This window comes from Labrus mixtus, chromosome 23 (genome assembly GCF_963584025.1).
Source record: "Labrus mixtus chromosome 23, fLabMix1.1, whole genome shotgun sequence".
In the NCBI taxonomy this organism is placed as follows: Eukaryota; Metazoa; Chordata; class Actinopteri; order Labriformes; family Labridae; genus Labrus; species Labrus mixtus.
This window is the reverse complement of record NC_083634.1, coordinates 1,098,991-1,112,500: the sequence shown is the minus strand read 5'-3', so window position 1 is coordinate 1,112,500 and position 13,510 is coordinate 1,098,991. Positions and strand designations below refer to the sequence as shown.

The window sequence follows — 13,510 nt, the reverse complement described above, 5'->3', positions numbered from 1 at the left end:
GGGAGAGAAAAACAGGAGAAGCACCCTAGAGAAAGTGAGCTTGGAGTAAGAATGGTCCAGTAATGAGAGAGGGGAAGGAGAGAGAGAGGAGGGCGTTCAAGGTTTTATTCAGACGGAAGGATTGTCCCCCTGAAAGACTGAACAGACTTCCTCAGGGTTTAAGAGCCTCTGTGTGTGTGTGTGTGTGTGTGTGTGTGTGTGTGTGTGTGTGTGTGTGTGTGTGTGTGTGTGTGTGTGTGTGTGTGTGTGTGTGTGTGTGTGTGTGTGTGTGTGTGTGTGTGTGTGTGTGTGTCTGTGTGTGTGTGTGTGTGTGTGTGTGTGTGTGTGTGTGTGTGTGTGTGTGTGTGCACACCGGTGGTCTCTGGTTGGGTAAGAGATGGAGGGTGCACTCACAGCAACATGCTGAATTCAAATTCAAATTGACTTATTGTGAGGATTGAGTAACGACCATATGAGACGTGTGTGGGAGGCGTTATGGATACAAGCTTTAATTGAAGTTAGCTCAAATGTAAATGTGTGGAAACATTTTGGATGTATTTGTTAGGCCATGACAGGAAGCAGGAAGACAGGACTACAACATCCAAACATTAATGGCTACATTACTTTAAAAGTGTAATGATGACTAACACATCTGCTGTGTTCAAACGTCTGAGGGAATATTCACTTCTTGAGGCCAACTTCCTTTATCCATGTATCTACTCAGAAACTGTGAAATGACCATTTCAAAATATCTAAAACGTGTTTAGGTTACGGGACAGTTATTAAGAATCTATAATGTGGAAATTCAAACTTGAAAGCCTGATAAAAAAACAAACAACTATTGACTTTCCTGTAGACCCATGATGACTCTAAATACTTGGTATTTATCTCCTCAGTATCTTAAACTGAAAATATTAACACAGAAATGAAGTTTACCAGGGACACACTGACAACTCCTCAAGCACTCCAGGAAACGACTGTGTTACAGCTACTGGTTTTGATGGGTTCTTAATTTGCTCTTTTAACTTACTCTTTCCCAGTTTTCAATTCTTTTGAAATGCCACAGACCTGACAAGGTTGTCAGACATTTCCAAAGAATGTAGGTATTCCTCAGTGGCTCTTCTTGACCCCTTCAGTTACTGTGTGAAGCTCATAGTTTGACTCTTCAGTATAGTAGTTAAGGTAAAATTGAGGTTAATAATGGAATGGGTAAGATGTACAGTGTTTGTCAGTGACTCTGGAGGCGGGGCGGTAAATGTCCAAGACTCTTCCACCGAAAATAAACCTGCATGAGGGAAGAGAGAGGGAGAGAGAGAGAGAGAGAAGGGAGGGGGAGGAGGAAGGGAAAGAGCCATTCAAGAGGGACCAAAGGGAAAGAGTGTCCGTTTCAATGGAATAAAAACTGCGCACTTTCTTTAAGGACTGCCTGATCTGATCGCAGCGTGGACTAATCCGTCCTCGGAAATGGATATCAGTGGCGTTTTTGGATGATCAGGAAATCCGTGTCCATCGCAACCCCTGCTGCCATGGAGGCAAGGGGGGCTTGCGATTTTTTTTTAAAGCAGATTGGATATCGGAGGAGGAAACGAGCTGTGCAATCATTTAGAAAGGTGATATGACTGTGCAGAGATGCAGGATCTGTGATGAGTCTCTCCGTCATGCCTTGCCCATGGGCGATCACATCCATATTTTGTGGACTGGGATCTATCTGGGTGCTCAGGACTCCCCGTGTCGACATTTACATCTGAACACGATATGGATTCTGAACAGGGTGAAACGTTTGTAGGAGAGGGCTTTTAGTGGGCTGCGTCATCTGTGGCTGGGTGAGGAGATGGACTGCTTTTCATATTTTCTACTGAAACAGTTTGCACAGAGAGAGAGAGAGAGAGAGAGAGAGAGTCGGCACACTGCACACAGAGGGTAAGTATAACTCATTGTATAACTATCATGCATACACACTAACATGTGATACAGCCTGTTACCTAATTGTAGGAGAACCAATGAGACTCCATTGAACACGACCCAAACAACAGGATCATTATCCTGTAATAAAGGAGGACACGATCCACCTTTTTACTGTGACAATACAAGCCCACTGCACGAGTCTGATCTGTACACGAGATATGTGTGTCTGCGAAACTCATCATGATGAAGAAACGTGTGTGTAGATATGTGACCGTATTATGACGACGAAGATCATCACATCATATTTTAAATAAATGATCATTCAGCCTTTACTTTATTGAGAATAGAGGCGACAAGTTGAAACATTGCAGCATTTCAGTTGTACAGCCGATTGTGTTTTGTCTGTTTTCTCAAACGCAAGAGGCCACTGGAGCTGGTTTTTGGTGATGTCATGTTTTTACGGGAAGGATGGAATAGTTTACGGGAAGGTAAGTCTGGAGTTGATGTCGCAATCGGATTTGGTTCATTTTAGTGAAATGCTTGTAAATGCACATGAAGCGAGTAGGAAACGCTGATTTGTAGAGTGGGGGGGGGGGGGGGGGGGGTTCATAATGGTTTATTGAATAACACCAGGGTGGACTCTGATGTTGGAGGGAGAAGTGTCGTATTTTCTTTCTGAAATGTCATGTGGTGAAGTTGTGGCGGGTTCTCTACTATTTCCAGGAAGAGCGTTTGAATTTTCTTGCCTAGAATTTTCCTGTCTCCACCCCTCTGCCTGCTGTCCTTCATGCACTTTCCTCATGTCGCCACTGGATGGCGATCCAGGATAATGCTGTTTATGAGACTGTGGGATTCCGGGTTTTGCTTTGAAGTAGTTCAACAGGCTGTTGGTGTTAAGAGGATCTTGGAGGTCATGTAGGTTACCTCCCCACCTATTCCTGTATTACTCTTATTGGGTCTGAGGGTGGAGGGGGGTAGGCTACATGTTTTAAAACCCTGTCAGCCACATCATGATGTTTGAAGAAATCCTGCCAACCAGGGGCGGTTTTAGGATCAGAACTTTAGGGGTGCTCAACTCCTTAAAAAAGCGTGACACTTAGAGTTTCTGTCCAATCCTCCTGCTCAAACACTCACTTCTGACCAAGAAATATTTTGTGTGGAATTTTCTTTGGCTAACAATAATAACAACGTTTAGTCACACGTGTTTTACACCACAAAATAGTTTGTGAGGAGAAGAAAGATAGAAAAGTATTCAGTTTGTCGGCTACATGTAGGCTATTATTATAAATTTAAATGTATTGTTTTTATGTTATTTTGAAAGCAGTTCAGGATCATTCTCCTCGTTGAGCCGTATGTTAATGCCAACACATTAAAGCCTTTTATTAAACAGTTTTGAATGCAGGGCTTTTACTTATATAATTACTGATTTTACCAAAGTTCATTATCTGGATATTTTCATCACTAATAAAATCACTTTGCAGCCTCACATTTTCTCACCAAAAATAAAATACCTGTACCTAAATGAACCTCTGGGTTTTACCTGCTATTTATTAATATAAGTAAAGAAAGGAAATCTTTTCCTCCTGACAGTGAGTTATCTTTAGTGTTCCACTTTTTACCTGGGGTATAGTGGTCTTAAACTTGTCAACCTACTCACCACACAACCATAATCTCTCTTCATTAATATTAAACACCATGCTTCATTATCACAACATAACTAATGTAAGTGAGTGGGTTACTGCTTGACTGAAGAAAGGCTACCCTGATATATTTCACTGATACTAAAGAATGCGTAACTTTTTATATAATATGTTTTAACATTTGAATTTGTTGATGCTCTAATAACAGTTTATTATTTACGGGTTGGAGTGAGGGAGGGGTGACGTAAAAAAAAAGAGATCTCGTCTGGCCTGAACTCTGACGGAGTGAGAGAGTTGTTTCTGAATATGAATCACTTTTTTCTTAATGTAATGTTTCAGAACCTTTGCCACTGTGCAGAAAAGGTTATCAAGAGTTCATGGTTTGTGTGAGAGAAACAGCCCTAAAGACATGTGGAATAGAAGCTAGATGGTTATTTGCCTACTGGCATCATTGGACAAAAACATTTGAAAGGAACATTACAGAACATACCCAAAAGATTTAGGGAACATTCCCTTAAAGTTCCCTGAAGTAAACAAACTTTAAAGAACCTTTACTGCCCTACAAAGACAAAAGACCTTAACTGGTCAGAGTGTTAAACTGAGAAAAATGACTTTTAAGTCGTCTTGTTGTCCAGACAAGTTAGTTGCAGGCAGAATATTGGAAATTCTTTTTATGAGGTTATTTATCTACATAGAAATCTTGAGCTCAAACTTGACCTTTGACCCCCTATTTGGAAGTTAAGGTACTCTGCCTTTGCATTGCCTGTACAATAATAAGGGTTCATGCTGAGGCAAATGGCATTAACTTTCATTTGATAGCTCACATGGTTGTTGATCACTATATATAAATAAAATAATATATATATATAAATATATATATATATATATATATATATATCAAATCAGTATATGATAGTCATGAAATCTAGTGATCATGGTACAATTCAGTGTAATCATATAAGTACAACTGAATGTAAATGAGAACAAAATAATGTGCATTTGAAGGTCACAAAGGACCTATTTTATAACCCATTGTAATATTGAATTGAACCATTTCTCTTCATATTCCTTACAGTTTGAAACTGATTTTGTAATGCCAAGGTAACCTATCTGTAAATGTTTTCAGATAAAACATACAGGGCCTAAAAGTTTGTTGATGATGTTGTGTGTACGTTTTCTAATAGTTAATAAAAGTCACACAAGAATAAATGATCTTAGATAGAGGAGAGTTATATATATATATATCAAGTTTTTCTATAAAAGTTCTCTCATTGATCTCTGTGTCTGTGTTTCAAAACTATCCACATCAACATTTTCCCTCCAGAGCAATGGGCCATGGTTAAATTACACAACCAACACTCAGTCAGTTCTTTATTCATACTGTGTGTCAGAAGTGCTTTATGACAGATATTAACACCTTAGCTCCATTACATAGAAACAAAGAACCTTAACTGAAGTTACAGGACTCTGCCTTGGTTTCTCAAGATATTTGTCCACATGATAAATCACATCTGTAATGTTCCAAAAATCACAATAACTCATTTTAGAAAAAAATTAAGTTACAGTCTTTTGCCTTTGTAGGGCAGTATATAACTTAAAGAAGGTGTTTAAAAAACGTCTTCACCTTAAGAGTTTATTTTAAAAAAACATTGTTCAAAGGATTTTCTGTGGGTTTTTAAGTTTTTTTTATAAATCTTTTGATAACCTTTAGAAATGTTTCCCAAAGGTTTGAAAAATTCACAAACTGTAGGAATCCTATAGCTAAACATGCCACTGTGAAGCTTGGTATATCGATTATATAAGCAGTAGGGGCAGCTGTGGCTTAGTGGTAGAGTCCAGAGGTTGTGGTTTGACCCCCAGTTCCCTGCAGTCAAATGTCAAAGTGTCTTTGGGTTAGATACTGAACCCCAAAGTACATTTCCTGCAGTGGAGTAACGCATGTGAAAGGAATAGGTTTTGTCTGGCATTTAGGCACTTTAGGTACATCAGTATGGACATGTGGTAGTGTGAGGTGCTTTGATTGGTCAGAAGACGTTTGAAAGTATAAGTCCAATCAATTAACCATTAACAGGTCTGTTGACTAGATAAAAGTCACAAAGGACTGTTTAAATCAGTGCAGCCAGTACCAACCTGACTGTTCAAGTGAACAAAGTTACATCAACTTCACAAACTGCTGAAGCGCAGTTGTGCGTATTCTCCCGTAGGTGGCGACACATACACAGCTCACGCCTGGTCAGTGTGTTTTCTTTTTGTGAACACCAGAGTCAGAATCTGCTTTGTATGTGCTCACAGTCACACATACAAGGAGTTTGACTTCCATAAACTGTGCTCTCAATGTACAAAAGTATAACATTAAATATCAAAGTATAAAAAAACAAACACAGTACTACAAGACTATATAAGATAATAGTGCCGTGGTGAGAAGTGCAGAAGATGCTAATTAACGTGACAATAAATTATGTCATTATGTAACAGATGGAGTCATTTGCTATAGGCAGATATTTATTTTTCCTGTATTTACATGAAAGCAGAGTGCATAGGTGAATGTCAGATGAGGAAGGATAACTATATTTACATCATTAAGTGCATGACCACACATGGATAAATAACACATACAATATCTGCTCATTTCCCACAGTGCAGTGGTGTAATGGCAACCTTTAGTCCATATTTATATTTGAAAAATTGTCCAGATCTGGGCAACAGAAACAACAATATTCTATGAAGGTGTGGACCAAGATACTCACTTACTATGATCTCAGTGCTTTTCCAAATAGATTATAGATCTAACATGTAACTCTTTTGTTTGATGGAGCTAATGTTTCTGTCTCTCATGACTTAACTGTATAATGTTTCTCATTCATAGTGAGGGAGTGAGGAACATGGATAAGCACTGTAGTGCTGTGTTTGAAGAACCACCAGCACCTGACTGAAGTCAACATGGACTGTTCAGTCCCACTAAAGGACAACACGGCTGCCACCTCTTGTTGTGGTAAATTAGACATAGCCAACTCAAACTTTAATGCATGATTATTTAATTGAAGAGCTGTCTTCATATGCAGCGGTCACTTCTTTAATAAGGAACATGATGAGTTACTGATCCAATCACATTTCATCATGGTGTTGTGTTAACTGAACAGTTACACTAACTAAACCATATGGATTTACTCAGATTAAAGTGAATGTTTTGAATATAATTGTAACATAGTCAACATCACAATTCACTAACAGCTACAAGAATTTCCCAAACTGATCTACAACTATAAAATGACAGCAAGCCTTAATGTGGACTAACCCAAATCAGACCAACTGTTTACATTCTGTTTTTTTTCTGCAGGGGCGACACCTGCAAGCATCAACTTGCCCAGGTAAGAAGTTTGACCTTTGACCTGCCTGTGAGGCACATGGGAATGTGATGGCTTTCTTGTTATGTCAGGATGTGTGTCAGTCCTGTTTTGTCTGTAGGAGATTTGTTTGTCTGAACGTCTTTCAGAACAATGAAATGTTTGAATTGCTGAAATATCCAGCAAAGGAGTTGTGTATGTGCCGTTTCTGACGCTGTGTATTTCAATGTGCAGTTATTAAGCTCTTGAGAGAGAGGCATATCAATTCTTTCCAATGTGGGTTCAAATAGCCGGAGCAGACCCTCTCTTCTAGATTTTCTATCTTAGTAAAGACAGCATACCTGAGGGAGCATGTCTCCTTTTCTATCTGAAAGAACAAACTCAAATGAAACAATGAGTGATTCCAATCTCTGGGTTTAACATTTTGACTATGGCTTGTTTTTATAGCTCTATTATTCTTAACGTCTTGTCTTGGGTAAAGCAAATTGGTGCAGTTCTGTATGTGTTTTCCATCATTTAAATTGGCTGAAAAAGGTATGGATGGATGGATGGATGGATGGGTGGGTGGGTGGGTGGATGGATGGATGGATGGGTGGGTGGGTGGGTGGGTGGATGGATATATGGATGGATGGGTGGATGGATGGATGGATGGATGGGTGGGTGGATATATGGATGGATGGATGGGTGGATGGATGGATATATGGATGGATGGATGGATGGATGTATGTATGGATGATGTATGGATGGATGGCTGGATGGATGGATGGATGGTGAGCCTGTGAATACAGATGCTCATAGCTGCACTCTGCTCACACTCATCAACAGACCCAGTGGGGTAGAGTGCGTTTCTTAGGACGGAGCAAAACTATGGCACTGACAGAACGTGGCGTGCACAGTCTGAAGTATTATTTGGTGACAGAGAAAATACAACCAGAGGGTAGAAGAAACAAATACTGATTTATGCTGAAACAGGCATACAACATTGCTACATGGTGAGTTCATTGTTATCATATCACTCCCCACTGCACTGTATGCACTACACGTCATCACAGACATATATCACAACATCCCCCAGATGAAGCTGAAGAGCCCCTATTGATGTGGACTAAGATAAACCTTATTACACACACATTTACGCAGCCTCTCCCAGGACCCTGCAGAGTCTCACACACCTTGGTGTGACCAGTGTATAAGAACCAGAGCCACTGAAAAAGTGGGCGGTCACTGTTGAGCTCTATTCTCCTCTCAGAGTGGCTGTGATTTGATATTTCAAATCACACCATGTGTGTGGTGGTGACTGTGTCTGCAGAGACTCTGTCCTCTGCCTGCATTTGGATCTTTTGGTTGACAGGGGATGTTTCTGGGTGGGGAGCAGGTGACTTTTCCCCAGCCAATGATAGCTCACAGGTGATTTTCAGTGTGGATACAATTTAGAGAGTGGACGCCATTCAAACACCTGAGAGCCGAATTAAACAATTTGTGATGCTCAGTTTGTACCAGCAGTTATTTTATGATTAAGTGCTGCGAGTGCTAATGTTTGCTTTTCTTTTGCTGGGCCCATTACTCTTAACCTGCCTGCTTGGCGTCTGTTACAGTTATTTGAGCTTTGTTCATTGAGCTTTGGACTTAAACACTGATTCTTCATGACTTTCTAAGATTACATCATATCCTTTTTTGCACAAATTTTAATCTCTTTAGCGTTGAGTTTCAAGACCAACAAATGTTTGCTTAGTGAGATTCTCTTTTAATATGATTAAAATGTTTCCTGTTTTCCTCTTTAATATCTCTTGGTGTCAAATTGTGCATAAAAAACAAACAAACTGAAAACTAGCTGAAACCAACTGGACAAACCACTTCTTTAAATGGAGGTCTGATAGTAGATGACCCCACAGATCGTGTTATCTCTTCCATTCGCTCCTCCCAGGGGACTGTCAGCTCCAGTAGGACCACCTATTTTATTGAATCTGAGAACAGAACTATGTCTGGTCTCAGGTTGGTTTCCACAATGTGCTCTGGGAATCTGAGCTGCTTCTCTAGGTCGGCCTTAATCTGCAGTCCCAAGGAGTCCCACTGCCCCCCTTGGCTGGTGCTTGGGCTTCTCCCCTGCCCGTATGAAAGCAATCGCCTGCCTTGCTGGTTGGAGAGGCTTGTTCCGGGTGATGCTGGTGAAGATGGCTTCTGCTATCATCTTCAGCACCTGCTCGTGGCGCCAAGTGTAGCGTCCTTCTCCCAGGGCTTTTGGGCAAAAGCTGAGGATATGCTCTAGTGTTCCTCTTCTGAGACACAAAGGACATGATGGTGTGTCCACCTTGCTCCATCAGAAGAGGTTGGATGGGCTGGGTAAGACATGATAGACGGACGCAATCAGGAACTTGATCCGGTAAGGCTCAGCGTGCCAAAGCTCGGACCAGGAGATCTTGCGGTCCACTGCTTGTTCCCATTTCATCCATGCGCCTTGCTGTCGCATCCCCACCATCTGGCTAGCACGCAGTTCCTCCACACCAGCTCTCATCTCCTCTTGGACCAGTAGGCATCTGTCTTTGCCCAGGGCTTTGTCGTAGCGCGTGGTTGGAACGCTACCAAGCCCTGCTCGTCCAGATGCCACTGGGCCGACCAGCACACTGTGATGCAAGCGTGACTCCGCCTGCTTGACTGCTTCCTGCGCCCTCCACTTCCTCCCAGTCCTGACTATGACGCCAGCCTGGGAGACTTTCGGGTCACTAGATTCCCTGTATTGCAGCACCTCTCTTGCATGGGTAACCATAAACTCTTCATTCAGGCTGCTAATGGGGAGCTTCAGTTTGTTCTTCTGCCCGTACAGAGCGATGCTACTTTGGCTTCGTGGCAGGCCCAGCCATTTACAGAGGTAACGACTGATCCTTCTCTCGAAGCCCTCTACTGTTGTTAATGGGAGCTCGTAAACTAGCAGGGGCCACAGAATCCGAGGGAGAATCCTGTACTGGTAAATCTAGGCCTTGAATTTACCAGGCAGACCCGATTTGTCCACTGGTGTCAGCCACGCCTCCAGCTCCCGATTTGTGGCCTTGACGGATGCAGAGTCCTTCAGGGTGTAATCAAAGGTCTTGTCGAGGCTCTTGATGGGTTTCTCAGTGACTGATGGAATCTGGGTGCTGTCCAGAGTGAAGCGGAACTTGTCTGTCACCATCCCTCTCTTGAGCACCAGGGACCTAGATTTTGCAGGCTTGAAACACATCCGAGCCCAGGTGATGATCTTCTCCAAGCCCTGAAGGATCCATCGTCACCCCGGCACTGACGTCGTTGTAACTGTCAGGTCGTCCATAAAGGCCCTGATGGAGGGCTGGCTGACTCCAGACTTGGTGAGCGGACCTCTATACTCGACTTCGGCTGACGTGACCAGCATGTTCATAGCCAAGGCAAAGGGATCATCACTGATCACAGTGATGATCCCTTTCTCCAGCCAATGCCACTCGGATGTGACTGTCCCAGAGGTGACTCTCAGCTTGAAACTCTTAACTAAACTAATAGTTCAAGATGAGGTCCCTGATTTTACCTGGGACATGGTGCAGATCCAGTGCTGTTTCCACCAGCTTATGGGGAATGGATCCATAAGCATTGGTGAGGTCGAGCCACAGCACTACTAGGTCTCCCTTCCCTTCTCTTGCCTCTCTGATCAACTGTGTGACCACACCTGTATGCTTGAGGCATCCTGGAACCTTTGGGATTCCAACCTTCTGTACAGAGGTGTCAATGTATTGATTCTTCAGGAGGAACTCCGTCAACCGACGGGATAGGATGGCGAAGAATATCTTCCCCTCAATGCTGAGGGGGAATCCAGACACTTTCTGCAAACCTCCATTAGTGGGCTACCTTTCCCATCCTCCAGTTAACCCTCAGGATCTTCCACAGCCGGTGAAGGAGTCTGGGACACCTCTTGTACACTTTATAAGGCACTCCACTTGGTCCAGGGGCTGAACTGGCTCTGGCTGCCTTGACGACCTCCTGAACCTCCTTCCAACTGGGCTCCTCACTCTTGAAGTCAGTGGTGGGTCCTGGGGGCTCTATCAAAGGTCTATAGGGACCTAGGTCTTCTTCCCTAGCAGCATTATTAAAGCATGTCAAATTTACAAGTTCCTACATTTGACAACAGAATTCTTAAATAACTTGTTGGAACCAGTTCTTAATATTCAATTCATAATATTTATTTTTTTGCAGTTATCGGATTTGTGGGACAAACCGGAGCAACCTGGGGGAAAACCCACAAGGATGGGGAAGGGTGATAGGGTTTGGGGGTGAGGAGAGGGGAGGGGATGGGAGAGGGGAGGGGATGGGAGAGGAGAGGAAAGGAGTTGAGTTATTGGGGATGTGAGGAGGAGTCAGACAGATTAGGTGGTGGGCTCCTTTATCTTCTTCCAACTCTTTGGTTTCCTCAGTCCAATATAGTGTCTGAATCTTTTCCAGTGTGAAGGCTTCTCGTTTGCTGGGACCTCAGCCTCTTCCTGGAGTTCTTGGGTTAACACATCAGCCATGGGAGTCTCATTATTGTTGTTGTCCTCTGAGTCTTCAACATCCTCTTGGAGTTCCAGAAAGGCTGTTTCCATGTGTTTCTCTCTCTCAGCCTTGAGCTCATTGGAAAGCTCAAGGTTGAGCGAGGTCTGGAGACTGAGCTGAGCTTTAACTTCCTCATGCTCTCTGATATAAAATGCCTCCTCCAAAGCTTTTTCCTTCTTGATCTGCATCTCCTCTGCCATCTTTATACGCAGGGCTTTCTGTTCAGCTGTCAAGTTCATAATAACCTGATGGTCCACCATCGCCCTGTCTTCATTAGACTGGACCTCCTTTACAAGTTCACTTTGCAGGATGTCAGCCTGATGTTGGACAGTTACAACTTCCTTCTCATAACTTTGGCGGAGCTTATTGTGAGAATTTTGGAGGTTCTCCATTTCTTCTTGAAGAAACTTGTTCTTCTCTCTTTCCAGCTGGAGCTCAACAGCAAGCTTCTCCTGGCTGACTTGATGAGCTCCTTGTTCTCCTTCTGAAGCAGTCTCATGAGGCTCAGCTGAGTCTCCTGCTCTTCCATTAGATCCCTCTCCTTTTGACGGAGGGCATCTTCTTCAGCCCTTCAGTTTGGATATCACTTCTTGGTCCTCCAACACCTCCAGAGACTGGATTTCCTCCACAAGGTCAGGGTGAAGGAAGTCAGCCTGCTGTCTCTCAGTGGGAACCTCCCTTTCACACTCTTTGATCCCCTGCTGTTCTTGGACTACAATGTCCTCTCCCCTCTTCTTCAACTTCCCCTTGCTGATTAGATGATCCACTTCCAGCTGCACATACGCTTCTTGAAGAAGTTTCTTTGGCATTTTCTTTGCAGCTTCTATCTCCTCAGCTTTTAGCTGTGTGATTTGAGTGTCTTCATTAGTGGGAACTTGCTGCTCCTCTACATCCACTTCTTTCTTGGATCCTTATCCTCATCACAAAACCTGGCTCTCTTATTTTTCTTCTTGCAGCTTTCCCTCTCTGTATTCAAGAGTTTAACATCTTCACCAAGTGTATTGATGAAACCCTGTAGAACTGCAGCACGGGCTTTTAATTTAACATCTCCTATAAACGACACATGTTTACAACATGACAACCTGACAACCATAGAAAACTAAGATATTAAGATAAAGTTTGGGCACTTGCGATACTTAAACAGCACACGGGACACTAAATATCGCTAGAAACAGCAAAGTCCGTGCCGGTGTTACGTTTAAAAAGAGTTACCATGTTAACTGGTGACTGTCAGCCGACTGAGTCTGGTTGTTGTACGTTACGAGTCCTAACGAAAGCCTATTTGTTTAGCTTTCATTAAAACATATCTCATAAGTAATTTTGACATTATGATAATACAAAAACGGAACAAAGAGGCATTTGTTGCAGCTGACAGAAGTAAAGAGCTAATGCTAGCTATTGTCAACCGCCGCCTTAAGCCCAGCCACCACCATCGGAGTCCTCATTCATGCACGGCCTGTTCCGACCCTACCTTAGGGGCAAGGAAGTGTGGACAACAGGAGCGCGAGGAGTATAAATCCTGCCTGCATATTATCCCATATGATATTTTGTAAAGTGTCTCGAGATAACACTTGTTATGAATTGACGCTTTACAAATAATGATTGATTGATTAGAGTGTCATAGTATATTTCTTCAACAATCTTAACAGCTTGGAGTTTTTTTTCACACAATGCAACAGAGATAAATTCCAGCTATTTTGCATGAGGTTAGTACTGTTGGTGGTCAACTGCTATGAGGCTTAATACTGTATGTACCAGAAATGTTTTAAGTTTAAATCAAATTCACAACATATTTTATTGCATTCCCTTTAGTGTTAGGTTATAAAATCTACTTCAGTACTAACAGTAAATCTTAAGCTGTGATGATGTCACCATACTTGACTTGCACAGCTTGGCACAACCCTATACACCAGGGTTTTGATGTTGGCTGGTTGTTAGTTAAGTAATTCCATATGCTCCACCTGGGACCAGTTTTGTCAGAGGATTTATTGTGACAGGGATCTAGTTAAAAACATGGTAGATGAGTGGCATATGTTCAACTGCACAAGGAGCCAATAGGCTTTAGTATACTGTCCTGTAGATGTTAGTAATGGAAGAAATACAATACTACTA

The 13,510-nt window shown here is 42.5% G+C and overlaps 1 protein-coding gene and 1 pseudogene across 1 annotated transcript in view; one reads left to right on the top strand and one right to left on the bottom strand.

The window, feature by feature from the left end:
• Window positions 1-1,362: 1,362 nt before the first annotated feature.
• Window positions 1,363-13,510, top strand: part of kdm6ba (lysine (K)-specific demethylase 6B, a) — a 118,983-nt gene continuing 106,835 nt past the window's right edge. The window contains exons 1-3 of the mRNA XM_061031457.1: window positions 1,363-1,899; window positions 6,391-6,516; window positions 6,862-6,892. The gene's annotated coding sequence lies outside the window, so the exon portion shown is untranslated. The remainder of the gene's footprint in view (window positions 1,900-6,390; window positions 6,517-6,861; window positions 6,893-13,510) is intronic.
• On the bottom strand, window positions 8,696-11,790 carry LOC132958897 (uncharacterized; annotated as a pseudogene).